We start from the raw sequence: 15,002 nt of genomic DNA, 5'->3' as shown, positions 1-15,002 counted from the left end.
TCTTTATAGCAGCATGATTTATAATCCTTTGGGTATATACCCAGTAATGGGATGGCTGGGTCATATGGTACATCTAGTTCTAGATCCTTGAGGAATCGCCATACTGTTTTCCATAATGGTTGAACTAGTTTACAATCCCACCAACAGTGTAAAAGTGTTCCTATTTCTCCACATCCTCTCCAGCACCTGTTGTTTCCTGACTTTTTAATGATTGCCATTCCAACTGGTGTGAGATGGTATCTCATTGTGGTTTTGATTTGCATTTCTCTGATGGCCAGTGATGATGAGCGTTTTTTCATGTGTCTGTTGGCTGTATGCATGTCTTCTTTTGAGAAATGTCTGTTCATATCCTTTGCCCACTTTTTGATGGAGTTGTTTGTTTTTTTCTTGTAAATTTGTTTGAGTTCTTTGTAGGTTTTTTTTTTTTTTTTTTGAGACGGAGTCTAGCTTTGTCGCCCAGGCTGGAGTGCAGTGGCGCGATCTCGGCTCGCTGCAAGCTCAGCCTCCCGGGTTCACGCCATTCTCCTGCCTCAACCTCCTGAGTAGCTGGGACTACAGGCGCCCACCACCACGCCCAGCTAATTTTTTTTGTATTTCTATTAGAGACAGGGTTTCACTGTGTTAGCCAGGATGGTCTCAATCTCCTGACCTCGTGATCCACCCGCCTCGGCCTCCCAAAGTGCTGGGATTACTAGTAGGTGTATATATTTATGGGGTACATGAGATGTTTTGATACAGTTATGCAATGTGAAATAATCACATCACAGAACATGAAGTATCCATTCCCTCAAGCATTTATCCCTTGTGTTACAAACAATCCAATTATACTCTTTTAGTTATTTTAAAATGTATAATAAAATTACTATTGACTATAATCTCCCTGTTGTGCTACCAAATACTAGGTCTCATTCATTCTGACTACTTTTTGTGCCCATTAACCATCCCTCCTTCCCCTTCATCCTTCCACTACCTTCTCCAGCCTCTGATAACCATCCTTGTACTCTCTATTTCCATGAGTTCAACTTTCTTTTGCTCAACATAATGTCTGTAACACTTAAGAAACATATCAACCAAGTGCAATATGGGGACCTTGTTTGGACCATAATTGGAACAAACCAACTGTACAAAAAGCGTTTTTGCAACAATTGATATGGATATTTGATATTAATGAGTTACTATCAAAATTTTTTCAAGGTGTGACAATGGTATTGTGCTTATGTTAAAAAGAGCTCTCATCTTTTAGAAATTCATACTGAAATACTTATGGCTGAAAATATGTTATTTGCTTCAAAATGGTGGAGGTGGGAAAATGTGGAGTATACGACTATGAATTGATAATTCTTGGAATTAGGTGATGAGAAATGGGTGTTTAATAGACTATTTTGTCTACTTTTGTATATATTTGAAATTTTCCATAGTAAAAAGGTTTTTAAAGAAGAGTGGTGCAGAGGTCATTTTGTACAAATCTCCTTGTATACATCTGCTATCTATCTATCTATCTATCTATCTATCTATCTATCTATCTATCTATGGGTCCGTTTGAGGTGTTATCAAATAGGCACAGTCCGCTAGATATGACCAAAATGTTCTGCAAAGTCTATATGTATGCCAGGTCACAATCCAACCAATTGTGTATGGAAGGTCTCATTGGTCTACCTTGTTCATCTAAAGAGGAGGTTGAGTGCATGGTTACAAACACGGGCCATTTAGTCAAGCACATGGGGATTGAGATAGCAGCTCTTTCTCTTAGAAGCTGTGTGACCCTGGAACCCATACTTAACCTCTCTGAAACTCAGTCTTATAATCTGTAAAAGGAAATCCTGATACCAAATAGAATATCTAGAACATATAGAAAGACAGCATTTGTCTGTTTCCTTCCCATTCTATCTTTTTTAAAGAGAGATTTTATTTTTAACCTCAAGATCATTGCTATGTCTTAGCATTCGGGGAATGTTAAAAGGAGAAGAAAAAGTAAACATGCTCGTGTACTTATGTAACAGATTCAAGGCCATTTCTGTGAGAAAGAATGTTATAGAATGAGTTGTCTGATAAAAACGGGTGGGAAAAAAGTGCACACTTTCCTATTGAATGGTTGTACCTTTCCTGTGGTCTTTGTGGCTTTGTGGGTCCAATAGTTTCAATTTAGGTTTCCCATGATTTAAGAGTCTGAGATCTTCTTGGAGCTCCAGAAACACTAGGCATTTGGTGACTGTGGGTCTGCAGGGAGGGACACTGGAACAAGAATCAGGAGCTCTGCCTGAATTTCAGTGCCCGAGCCTTCACTGTTGACGGGATGTCAGGTGAGTCATTTCCTCTCTCCTCTCCTCAGCTACCAAAGAGGATAACATCAGGGAGCCAAGACAGTGGGAGTCTGGTACCTACGTTGAGGATTTACTATGTTCCAAGCACTGTACCATTTGCATTATTTGCATTTCTCTCTTTTAGTCAAGTACTTTTACTCAAGTGACCTTCATGAAGCAAAGTCCATTATCCCAGAGAACAACATTGGGAATCTAATTTAGATGAGAGGGGGGGCACAGAAATCCCTTGTGAGAAATTACCTTTAAATGGCAGCCTGAAGTGTGAATAGGAGAAAGCTAGGGTGGGAGAGACTCCCAGGCAGTGGGAGCAGCATGTACAAAGGCCCTGAGGTGGGAAGTAGCTTGGCCCATTTGGGCTGGGGGGAGGCCAGTGTAGCAGAGTGAGTGTGAGAGGGGAGTGGCCTTAGATGAGGGTAGTAAGGAACACTGGGCAGAGTGAACAGGTCTCTGCAGGCTATATAATACAGAGTCCGCATTTTACCTGCTGAGTTTTGGCAAGGCACTGGAGAGTTGTAAACACACATGATCCCATTTGCTTTTGGCAGCCTGAAAGGTGTTGGACGCTGAGGGTAAAAATACTGCTCTCAGAGTCGAACGAAGCAGAGCAGCCATGAGGAGTAACCCTGTGGATGGAGCCTCTGCTGCTGAAGTGACAGAAGTCTGTCCTATTTACTGTGGAAACCTAACATTGGGCTGGTGACAGTGGTAATGAGGACATGTGACAGGACATGGAGCTGGCCGGTGGGACTCTCCTAATTCCTCTACTCCAGTGAACGCGTTGCCCGAGGTGAAGAGGGTTGGAGGACAGATGGTCCCTCACAGAATTTAGGTCTGGCTCTAGACCATGTTAAGAGACGACAAAGGTCACTGAGACACATGGTTCCACTTCCTTCATATAGGTCTTTTAAAATGTATATATGTATATATTTTGAAACAGGGTCTCACTCTGTCCCCCAGGCTGGAGTGCAGTGACGATCATAGCTCCAGCTCCTAGACTTGAGCAATCCTCCCACCTCAGCCTCCAGTGTAGCTGGGACCACAAGTGCCTGCCACCATGCCCAGCTAATTTCTTTTTTTTTTTTTTTGTAGAGACAAGGTCTCACTATGTTGCCCTGGCTTGTCTTGAACTTCTGGGCTAAAGTGATTCTTCCGCCCCAGCCTCCCCAGGTGCTGGGATTACAGGCTTGAAACCACCACACCTGGCCCCTTGTATAGAATTTTTAAAAGCAGAAACACCTAGAAATTCTTCTTTTTGTGACAAAAGGCCCATATTCTTCCATTACATTTTCCCTATTATAATCATATCCAGCCACAATTCTTGATCCTTCTGATATTGTTTAAAAGATATTATTATTCACCAGAGCATAACCATTTCCCTTAATGAATTATAATTCAGAAGGAGCATAGATCACATTTATTTAAACTTTTAGCTGTATCCTACTGAACATAATTTATTTTTGTGGTTTTATGTCATAAATCATATGGAACTACTTATCATTCCTAAATTAATTTTAATGGAACAACGAGACAAGTGTGTTTTAAGTGTATATTGAAAATCACTTTTATTCTCCTCTGTACCCTTACTGCTTATCAGAATATCTTCCATAGATACCGATTTGTAATAGATTATAAATATTTTACATGTCGTTTAAAATGTCCCCACAGCTAGACAAAGTGAAATTCTGTTTCCTGACCAGCATTCCCCATCTTACTCTCTAAAGGTAACCACTGCTACACTGATTTATTTATTTTAAGATACCAAATTGCAATCACAAAATAACACTGATGTGCTAGTTGTGTTCTTCACATAACAAGGAGCACACTTTTAAAAATCATTTTCGTTAAGCTATTATTTAAAGTAAAATTCACTGTCTTTAATGTACAGTTCTTCAAGTCTTGAAAAGTGCATACAGTTGTGCAAGTATTACCACAATCAAGCTGTACAACAGTTGCATCACTCCAAAAAGGGGCATCTTGTGCCCCTTTGCAGTCAGCCTGTTCTCCACACCCCAACCCTGGCAATGAACTATTTGTTTTCTGACCCTACAATTTTGATAGCTGTAGATTTTCATTTTGCATTTTCATTTTAATTCTGTTCTATGTATTTTTTATTTTCCTTGAGGCTTCCTCTTTGACTCATGAATTAACTAGATATGCGTTTAATTTCCAAGTTCTTGGCAACTTTTCTGCTGTCTTTTGTTATTAATTTCTAGTTTTATTCACTATCCTGAGATAACACATTCTATTCGGTTTCAATTTGTTAAAGTTGGTTTTATGATCTAAGATGTAGTCTGTCTTGCTTAGTGTTTCATGTGCACTTGGAAAGAGTGTGTGTTCTGCTGTTTTGGGGTGGAGTGTTCAGTAAATGTTAATTAGATGCAGTTGGTTGATGGTGTTGTTCAGTTCATCTATAACTTTACTGAGTTTTGGTTTACCAATTCTATCTATTACTGAGAGAAGAGTGTTGAAGACCCCCCATTATAATTTATCTATTTCTCTTTCAGTTCCATCAGTTTTTGCTTCATGTATTTTGAGGCTCTGTGTGTGTGTGTGTGTGTGTGTGTGTATGCATATCTATATATATGCACTTAGAATTGTTATATATTCTTGCTTAATTGGCCTTTTTTATCCCTAGTAATTTTGTTTATTTTCAAGTCTACTTTGTTTGATAATATAGATGTACCAGCTTCTTTTTGACCAATGTTTGCATGGTATTTCTTCAATCATTCTATTACTTTTAAACTATCGATATCATTTATATTTGAAGTGAGTTTCTTGTAGACAGTGTATAGTTGGGCTGTTTTTATTTTTGTTGTTTTAAAAAAATCCATTCTGATAACCTCATCTAATATGTGTTTATACCATTAACATTTAATGTAATTATTGATATGTTTCCATTTAGGTCTACTACTTTATATCCCCTCTGATTTTCATTACCTTGTTTCCTCTTTCTTGGATTCCTTTGGTTTATTTGAACACTTTTTAGTACACCATTTCAATTTTTCTCTGGTGATTTTGAATGTAGCTCTTTGCATAACATTTTTGTGGTCACTCTATAAATTAAAATCTACCTACTTAACTTTTTACAGCCTATTTAGAATTATTGTTTTACCACTTCAATTAATATATAGAAACCTCACCTTAAAAGGTCCCCTTACCATCCCTGCTTTATGCTATAGTTTCCTTATATATTATATCTATGTTGAAACATACATAAATATCTATTATATATAAATTATTTAGAAACCCACCAGTCAATATTATATTTTTCTGTGGTTTTCCAACATTTTTCATGCTTTTGGAAACCTATTCAGCTATATATTCATATTTACTTCCTCCTTAGAATTCCTTAGAGTCCCAAATTGGGGCAGGAATTAGCAAGAATGAGAAATTTGCCATTCAGTGTTTAAAAATTGTCAATAATATTATAATTTAAAAGCAATATAAGTCATTAATAGAAATTTAAGCAGTATCCTGGGCAGCATCAAATGCCAGTGCCCACAAAGATTAGATAGAGTATTCAGAGCCCTGGCAATTTCAGGACACAATGGGAAAAGCTTTAGAATAATTCAAGGTTCCACTACTGAGCAGGCATTTAAAGCAGTTTCCCTGAAGTACTTAACCTGCCCTTTCTATACCCTGATCTGAATTATATAATTAAATAGGTAACTTGAATAAGTGTTAAGATTAAATAATATATATACATTTTATAATTTATAAAATTTAGAGTACCACTTATTTACATTACTTTTGTAAACATTAATTTTCTACTATCAAGATCATTTTTCTTAGAGAAAATATCAGTTTTTCTGACTGAGCACTTTCTGTCTACCACCTTAAAAACCAGTCAATTCAAAAAATCACCATATCCTGGTCTCTTAGCTCCAAGGGCAGGATTTCACTTATATTATCATCATCATCACCACCACCACCACCATCAACCCCCAAAAGAGGTTGCTGAATGTGTATCCATGAGGAAGTATAAAATAATCAGTCCCTAAGTTCCTGTAGCCAATGGTCTACATAAAAGGGTGTTACGTATGTGAAGTGTTTGTCAATGTTCTTTCATTATTACTTCCCCCTAACTACAGGAGACTTTTCAAACATTTTTTTCCTAATCACCCCCTCTCAACTTCAGAAGGTGAAATTTTTAATACCACAGATGTAGTGTATATCTGTTTATGTACTGTAGTCCTTTGGAGGGTGAAAGATTATTGTAATATCTATGAAAACCCTACCCCCAAAATCTAATTTTTGGCCCCTTGGGCATAATGCCACATATATTGAGAATGCATGGTATATTGTGATTAGGACAAAATTTGGGACCCTATTCCTCCTCCATCCACCTCTTGGTCCATACTAGAAAATATATCATGACCAGATGCTCAGCCACAATAGACCATCCACAGAGCTGCCTCAAGTGTTGATATGGAGCAGTGCTCAGGTCCCTACTCCTGGAGGAGACTGTAGACCTCTAACCTCATCCCTGTCTGGAAGAAGTTTCCCTTCCTTACTCTCACTGTATCTTCAGAGGTCCTCTCTTCCCTACCAAGTGAAAAACAGCCCAATCATTTCTATAAATTTAAGTTTTCATAAAGGATGGAAGAAACACGAATTTTGAATAGCTTCTGCTTCCATCTCTGCCATAAACTTCCCTTGAGGCAAGGGGAAGGGGCACTCCCTGATGCAAGGAGGATAAACACAGGGAGAATAGAGATTAACCACCTCAACAGTACGTGTCCTGATATATTTGCTAAAGCTATGCAATTAGCCAGTAAAGGGACTCAGGCTGCCAGGTTCTATCTCTGGCTCTGGCAGAGGCCTGATGAGAAACCTCTTTGCCATCTAGCTCTGTGGTTAGGAGCATATGCTTTGGAGTCACAGACATCCATGAAGAGAGGATACTGACACCTCACTAGCAAGGCTGTCATGAGATTAAATCCAGACACTAACGTGAAGAACCTGAAGCTGGATCCTCTAAACACTCTGCTCCATAAATATCTGTCTTTCCTCCCTGGAACAGGGAACTCATGTGGCTCCTGAACTGCCCCCTCAGCCAGGACTCCTTAACTAGATTGCAGGTCAGAATCCCAGTGGTATCCTTTTCTAAACCCTCTGTTGAATGTCACTTGTTGGTGGCAACAGGACTTCTGTATCAAAAGACATTCAAGTTATTAATCCATAATAATATGGGCCTCAGAAAATTGATATGCCCATTTTATACCAACACCGTATGTGATTGTTTCCCCTTCATACCATCAGCACCAGGTATTTTCTTTATTGCCAATGTAATCTGCTCATTTTTTCCAGATCTGCCCCATTGCATGAGTCATCCCAAAGGGTCGTTAAGCTTATAGATTAACAATCTCCTCCCCTAGAGCTGCCAGATTTAACAAATAAGCATACATCCAGGACACCCAATTATATTTGAATTTCAGACAAACAAAACAATATTGCATCAGACTAAAAATTATTTGTTGTTTATCCAAAATTCAAATTTAACTGGCTTATAATAAATTCAATCTGGCAACCATACACATGGAGGACTCTGTGAAGTAGAACCAAAGGGCTCCAGTCAACAGCCCCCACTGAGCTCCCAGCACACACCTGCGCCAGTTATCATTCATATGAGTTAGCACTCTCAGATATCCCAGCCAAGTGTAGCCTCCATGACCACAGCCCAGGTGACAGACACCACATGGAGCAAAAAACAACCAGCAGAGCTCAGTCAACACACAGAATCCTGAGAGATAAAAAGCAGCTATTGTTTTGGGGTGTTTTGTTAAGCAGAAATGGATATTCAAAACATATCATTTGAGTGTACTCTTTCTATCATTGGATAATATAGGTATTCCCTTATTCTAGAAGCCTTAGTAGGACTTTGTTATAATTTTTAGATATAGTCTGTCTGTGGGTTAATATGTGAGTATAAACTTCTGAACATTCCACCAATTCCTTCTTGAAGGGATTTCCAAGATAAATTTTTCTGATGTATGATTTTCATTCTACTCTTGGAATTTAGAGATTAATTCCAATCCTTTTCCATAAGGTGAGCCTCCACTATAATCATGCTTGTTAAGGGAGTAAGAAAGTGTTGTTATGAATGGCTCTACAGGCCACATGGAAAACCACATCCTCAGAAGTTTGCTTGGTGAGTATACAATCAGAACAGAGAGGTATTTATTCACCTTGAGAAGTGTTCCTCAAAGAAGATGTCCTGGAATATTTTCTCCTGCTATAGAGATAACCTTTAGCAAGGAAGTCACTTTCCTTGAGCACACAAAGACAGGACTCCTTCAGCAGATAGCAGATGGAATGTGCATTTTAGTTCTTGACGTTTGTGGCTGTCTCAGCGTAGCCCTGCTGGGTGGATAAGTCTGTCCAATTCTGTAGTTCATTAATAGGAAGCCCACATGCCAGCACATCTAAGACACATTCTCCAATCTCACCTTTATAGGGAATAAAGTTGATGTACTATTCTCCTTATGCTTTTGCCATAACTCTTAGTTGGTTTAGAGCTCAAACTTGGAGTGGGAGTTATTTTGGAGGCCACTTAAAGACCCAAGCATTTTGGAGCAAGATCATAGAAACAGTTGGGAAGCCAGTGAGACCCAGAAAATGGAAGAAGAGCTTTGAGCCTATTGGAATACCCACTCCTGAGGACAGAGCAGAACACATTTTCAAAAAGTTAGTACATAATATTGTACATGTTTATGGGGTACATGTGATATTTTGTTACATGCATAGAATGTGTAATTATCAAGTCAGGATATTTAGGGTATCCATCACCTCGAGTATTTATCATTTCTATATGTTGGGAACATTTCAAGTCCTTTCTTCTAGCTATGTTGAAATATATAATACATTATTGTTAACTATAGTCACGCTTCTCTGCTATAGAACATTAGAACTTATTACTTTCGTACCAAGAGTTTTAAAGGGAAAGGGCCTTGGCTGTGCAACCCATGGTTCTCCTTCTCAACTTGCTAATCAGGTAACTGATTCCTGTGACAGAGAAGGAGTGAGTGTGCAGAGAGGATGGAATTGCTTTTGTCATGGATGCCGCACCACATGGATGAAAATATCAGAAATGGAGGGTAAGAATCCCCCAGGATAACTCAATATCGATGGTCCCTAACTTATGATGGTTCAACTTACGATTTTTCCCTTATAATAGGTTTAGTGATGTATTAAATGCATTTTTGAATTATGATATTTTCAACCTAAAGATAGGATTGTCAGGACATAGCCCCATCCTACGTTGAAGAGCATCTGTATATGATTCCATTGAATAAGTTTCTGCTTACTAAGTAAGTATAAGATTCTTGTCCTGATTCCTTGAAATAACTCTGAGATTCCTTAAATGACATATTTTGGTGTCTCTAGGTCATTCAGTTGCATGATTATAGGCAGTCTCTTAGTTTTCTGCCACAGATGACTGCTTAGCATGATATGTGAGTTGTACATGTTCCCCCTCAGAGGGCTGTCTCATCACCAAGAGCTTTAGGATAGCTCCCTGGGTCTCTGTGTACTGATCACACTCCTCTACTGTCACTTTTAAGCAAATAAAATTCCTGACAACAGAGTCATGCTTTGTTTCCACAACCTGCAAAATTCTTCCAATTGCCTGGGTCCCAGCCTAGTTCCTCTAATTATTACTATTAAGTTTTCTCAGGTGGTGGCCTGAAGAGTGAAGGTGTTTCACTTCCAGGGAAAGGTGAAGGCTTGAAGGGGAGGGTCGTGCAGAAGCATTTTCGGTGTGGAGGACAAGCCTGTGCATCGCGGTTACCATAGTAACCTGATGTCATTTTGGCGACTGTGACAACCATGACGACTTTTTAATGGAGACTGACTTGGCCTGGTGAGGAGAGCAGGGTTTCGTCTTCAGGTGTTTAGACTCAACTGTGGCTGTGGGTACTCTGCGATGTGGAGAGAGGAAGAGATCCCATATCCAAGTTTCCTTGTTCCCGCTTTAGGACAAGTTGCCCTCGCTGTCTGATGAGGCAGGGAGAAGTAGGACTCTTTTGGCCCCAATGAATGTGGTGTCCTACTCCAGGGGTGTCCCGGAGCTACTTTCCAAGGAAAGGCAAGGTGCCAAAAAATGAGACAGGTAAATACTCTTTCTGAGCCTAGGGTCTTCCTCTGTGAAATGGGGATAAAAATGCTCACCCACAGGATTGCTGGAACCTTCAGTGATACAGGTGCAAGCCGGTAGGTAGCCCTGTGGTTACTGCAGGAGGGTGAATGTCTGTATGAATTCAGGCCTCTTATTCCTTTTCAAATTTGTTGTTGGGAGATAGATGGGAAAAGGAGAAGAAAAAGGCCCTGGTGAGAAACCCATTGTATCTCTGGTTGTTATGATCACTACCCAATTGTATCATTGTCATTGGTCACTGACTGAGTGCCTAGCTTAATGCCTGGCACATAGTTACTCTAAGAAAGCACAGTGATTGCTGGATTCTCTCTGTCCCTGTGCAGCTCTTCATCAGGTGACTGAGCTCATATCAAGTGTCTGAAGAAGGTAGGTTTTGAGGATCTGGGTCATGATGATTGCTGAAGCTTCTATTCCAGATTTGAAGGGCAGCAGTACTAAGGAGACCCCCAACACTTCCTTCCCTGGTGGGATATGACACCTGGCTCAAGTGAGCTCATAGATCTGGGCAGAAGCATGTTGTGGAATAGCCCTGTGAGGTGTATAAAATAGCCTACAAGCAGAGAAACTCCTTTCATCTCATCATTGGAGAAGAGGTTTAGCAGGTGGAATTTCCTTCCATCAGCAGTTATGTGCTTTGTGGTAGCTTTTGAGGCCCATGTTAAAGATGCCTTTCATTGTCACAAAGCAATGAATAGTTCATTTGGGGAAGCAACTTGATGTTTAACATGTATTTGCAATAAATTTACATATATTTTTCTGTCTATATAAATAATCATCAGTGATTCCTATGTATCTCTCAAATGGATATGGAAATATGCAGTCATTAGGTCTTTCTAGCATTTTGAGATTGTAATATAAATTATATAAATTATTTCCTGGTGACCATGGTATTTTTCCATCCTATAATAATTTTTTAAGCCAGAGATTTTGCAAGTGTTAGTTAAAATGTCAGTTGCTATACCTTAATAGTTTCAGAAATAAGAATTACCCCAGAATTCGCTCTATTATAATGATACTAAGACATGTTCCCTAAAATAAACAGTTACTCTTAAGTATCATCATCATTATTTTCTTAGAATGTAATATTTTTATTTTTGTACTTCAAAAAGAAATGAACATCCACTTTTCCAAAAATATTTAAACATTGCAAGTGATTATTATGGTTATATGTAGTGCAGAACGATTGGATCAGACATAGTAAGGATCCATTAATATAATAAGAGTGTAGTAGTGGGAATCTTTTGGCTCATTAATTTAATTGCATCAAAAACATTATTATACAAATGTATTTCAAATACTTTCTTTGAGCCACATTGACATACAATATACTGTACATGTTTAAAATATATAGTTTAATAAGTTTTAACATATGTATGCTCTGGTGAATCCAATATTATAGTCAAGATAATGAACATATTCATCACCTCAAAAAGCTTCCTTATGCCCCTTTGTAATCCTCTCCATCTATCTGTCTCTAGCTTCCCTCTCCATGCCAACCTGTCCCATTCCCGGACAATCACTGGTCTCCTCTTACCATAGATTAGTTTTTGTTTCTTGCCCTTTTAAGTAAATGGAATCATAGGATGCTTATTCTCTTTTTTCTGACCTAATTCATTTGTTAACCCCCCAAAAAAGAGACTGAGGCAAGTGTCTCAATCACTAGAGGTTTATTGAGCCAAAGTTTGAGGACATGCCTGGGAAAATTGCAAGTCACAGGAGCATCCCTGACTTGTACTTTACAAAGAGGGTTTTGGGAACTCAGTATTTAAGGGCAGAGAGCAAGAGGGAAAAAGGGAGGGAAGGTAGGCAGTGAGGCAAATGGTTACATTCTTCTGAGGTGCTAATTAGCACTCAGTAAATCTGAGTTTTACATAATATAAGATTTGAAAAGAGAGAGGAAAGAGTCAATTATATATTCATTTCAGAGTAGGTGGAAGAGTGATTGATCTTGTCTTTGTTCTGGGAAGGTAAGCTTGTAATTGACACTGTCAGTGTAAGATTTAACAGAACTCAGTTTTAGGAGTTAAACTTTGGTTGCAGACCTAAGGTTACGATTGGCATGTGTTGGTTTTATAGGGGGATATGTATCCTGAAAGATTTAGGGGCTAGCAAGGAATCTCCTTGTGAGCAACATTTGAGGAAGGTCATCTGGGAAGGTATAATGCTTTTTGCTGTTGTGGGAATCTGGTTTATGTATTATTCTATGACACAGGGTTGTGAAATTGCAGCTATCTGGGGACAAAGGTTGGTAATGTTGCACAATTCATTTCCCAGGCTTAACTTTTCCCTTGGCGTGATGAATTTGGGGATCCTGAAGTTTCATGTTATTTTACATATTTGACCTAATTATTTTTAGATTTATCCATATTGTTGTATGTATGAATAGTTCCAAATTTGTTCATTTATGCTTTGGATGTTGCTATTTGTGTCATATCTAAGAAATCTTCACTTAAGCTAAGATCGCAACAATTTTCTGTTATGTTTTCTTCTTGAAAATTTATAGTTCTGGCTTTTAAGTTTAAATCTTTTAAGATCCACTTTGAGTTTTTTTATGATGTGATATATAGATAAAAGTTTATTTTTGTTATCTACCTGTTCCAGCACAAGTTGTTGAAAGGTTGATCTTTTCTGCACTGAATTGTCTGCATTGTTGTCAAAAATCAGTTGTCCTTATATTTGTGGGTCTATTTCTGGACTCTATACTTTGTTCCTTTGATATACATTTCTTCCTTGAAGGCAATAATGCACTGTTTTGGTTAATGTAAGTTTTTAATGAAACATAAATTAGGTAGTGTTTGTCCTCCAACTTTGTTATTTTACAAAGTTGTTTTTCATAGTTTAGGGTCATTTGCATTTCCACATGATTTCTGGAATAAGTTTATTGATTTCTTCTTAAAAATATATGCTAACATTTCTATTGGAGTTGCATAGAATCTATACATCAGTTTGAGGAGAGTAGATATCTTGACAATACTGAGGGTTCTGACCCATGATGATGACATTTCTCTTCATTTATTTAGGTCTTCTTTAACTTCTCTCAGCAATGTTTTGTGGTGTTCAATGTACAGGCCTTGCACACATGTGGACAGATTATCCTCATGTATTTCATACTTTTTGATGCTATTATAAATGGCAGTATTTCTTTCTTTAGGCTAGAGTGCAGTGATATGATCACAACTCACTATAGCTTCGGGCTTCTGGGCTCAAGTGATCCACCCGTCTCAGCCTACCGAGCAGGTGGGACCACAAGTGCGTGCCACCATGCCTGGCTAATTAAAAAATTAAAAAAAATTTTTTAATAGAGGTAGGGTCTTGCTTTGTTGCCCAGGCTGGTCCCAAACTCCTGGTCCCAAACTATCCTCCCACCTTGGCCTCCCAAAGTGCTGAGATTACAGGCATGAACCACCATGCCTGGCCTAATGGCAGTATTTTCAATTGCAATTTCAATGTATTATATTTTTACTGAATCGTCAGAAGCTGAGTGTTTAACAGTAGCTGCTGGGGAACCTTTTTGATTGAAAGCACAGGCTACTCTAGGGTAGAAAAGATGCTTAATACTTAATGTCTGTATTAGTCAAGGTTCTACAGAGAAACAGAACCAATAAGATATCTATATATCCATATATCTTTATATAAATATATATATATATATAAAGATATTTATTTTAAGGAACCGGCGTCTGTGATTCTGGACGCTAGGTGAGTCCAAAATTTGATGGGGGAGGCCAGCAGGCTTCAGACTCAGGAAAGAGTTGAAGTTAAAGTCCAAAGGCAGTGTACTGATAAACTAGGAAGAGCCAATATTACAGATGAAATCTGAAGAGTGAGCTGGCAGAATTCCCTCTTCTTTGGAGGATATCAGCTTTTTATTCTATTTAGGACTCCGGCTGACTGGATGAGACCCACCCACACTGGGGAGGGCAATCTGCTTTACTTAGTCTGCCAATTTAAATGTAAATTTCATCCAAAAACACCCTCACGGAAACATCCAAAATAACGTTTGACCAAATATCTGGGCACTGTGACCCAGCCAAGTTGACACATAAAATTAGTCATCACAACATACATTTGCCAGTATTTCCACTATCAGCTTTTATAAGTCATTGGTAATGTACTGAAACCAGGGAGAAAAATGTCACTAAGACATTTTTCTAAAGGTCATCTCCAGAGAAATGAATTACTAAAATAAAATAGTTTTGTAGCTCTTGACTCTCTGTGTGTGGGTAGATTTTAATGGTGGAGTTTTCTTTTTATACTTCCAAACAAATCTACCTTGATGAATTCTTGGATTCTTGGGCAATGAGAAAAAGAGGGAGAGAGCATGTATGTATGTGGGTATCTAGGTATGTATGAAGGTGTATATTGCTGAAGCTGCCAGGAATGTTTATTGTGAGAAAAAATTGAGGTTAATTACTGTGCATCATGTCAGTCCTATTCAGTTCTTAGCACATGTTAGGAATAAGATCGAGGAGGTGGTTGGTTTTTTGTTTTGTTTTGTTTTTTCCTCCCAGCTTTCCTTGGCTAGC

At 38.5% G+C, this 15,002-nt stretch overlaps 1 protein-coding gene across 3 annotated transcripts in view; it reads left to right on the top strand.

Annotated features, from left to right (window-relative positions):
- The window catches only part of LOC696900 (ras-related protein Rab-40A-like), a 133,391-nt gene that overhangs the window by 65,191 nt on the left and 53,198 nt on the right, over positions 1 to 15,002 (top strand). The window contains exons 7-9 of one of the 3 annotated variants that reach the window (XM_077989265.1): positions 8,371 to 8,472; positions 9,316 to 10,209; positions 10,298 to 10,431. The exons of 1 other annotated variant lie outside the window; for it this stretch is intronic. The gene's annotated coding sequence lies outside the window, so the exon portion shown is untranslated. Of the gene's footprint in view, positions 1 to 8,370; positions 8,473 to 8,828; positions 9,009 to 9,315; positions 10,210 to 10,297; positions 10,432 to 15,002 lie in introns of all 3 variants that reach the window. One more of the 3 variants, XR_013413036.1, reaches the window with a different exon arrangement.

This window comes from Macaca mulatta, chromosome X (assembly GCF_049350105.2).
Source record: "Macaca mulatta isolate MMU2019108-1 chromosome X, T2T-MMU8v2.0, whole genome shotgun sequence".
Classification (NCBI taxonomy): Eukaryota; Metazoa; Chordata; class Mammalia; order Primates; family Cercopithecidae; genus Macaca; species Macaca mulatta.
This window is presented reverse-complemented; position numbering and strand designations above follow the sequence as displayed.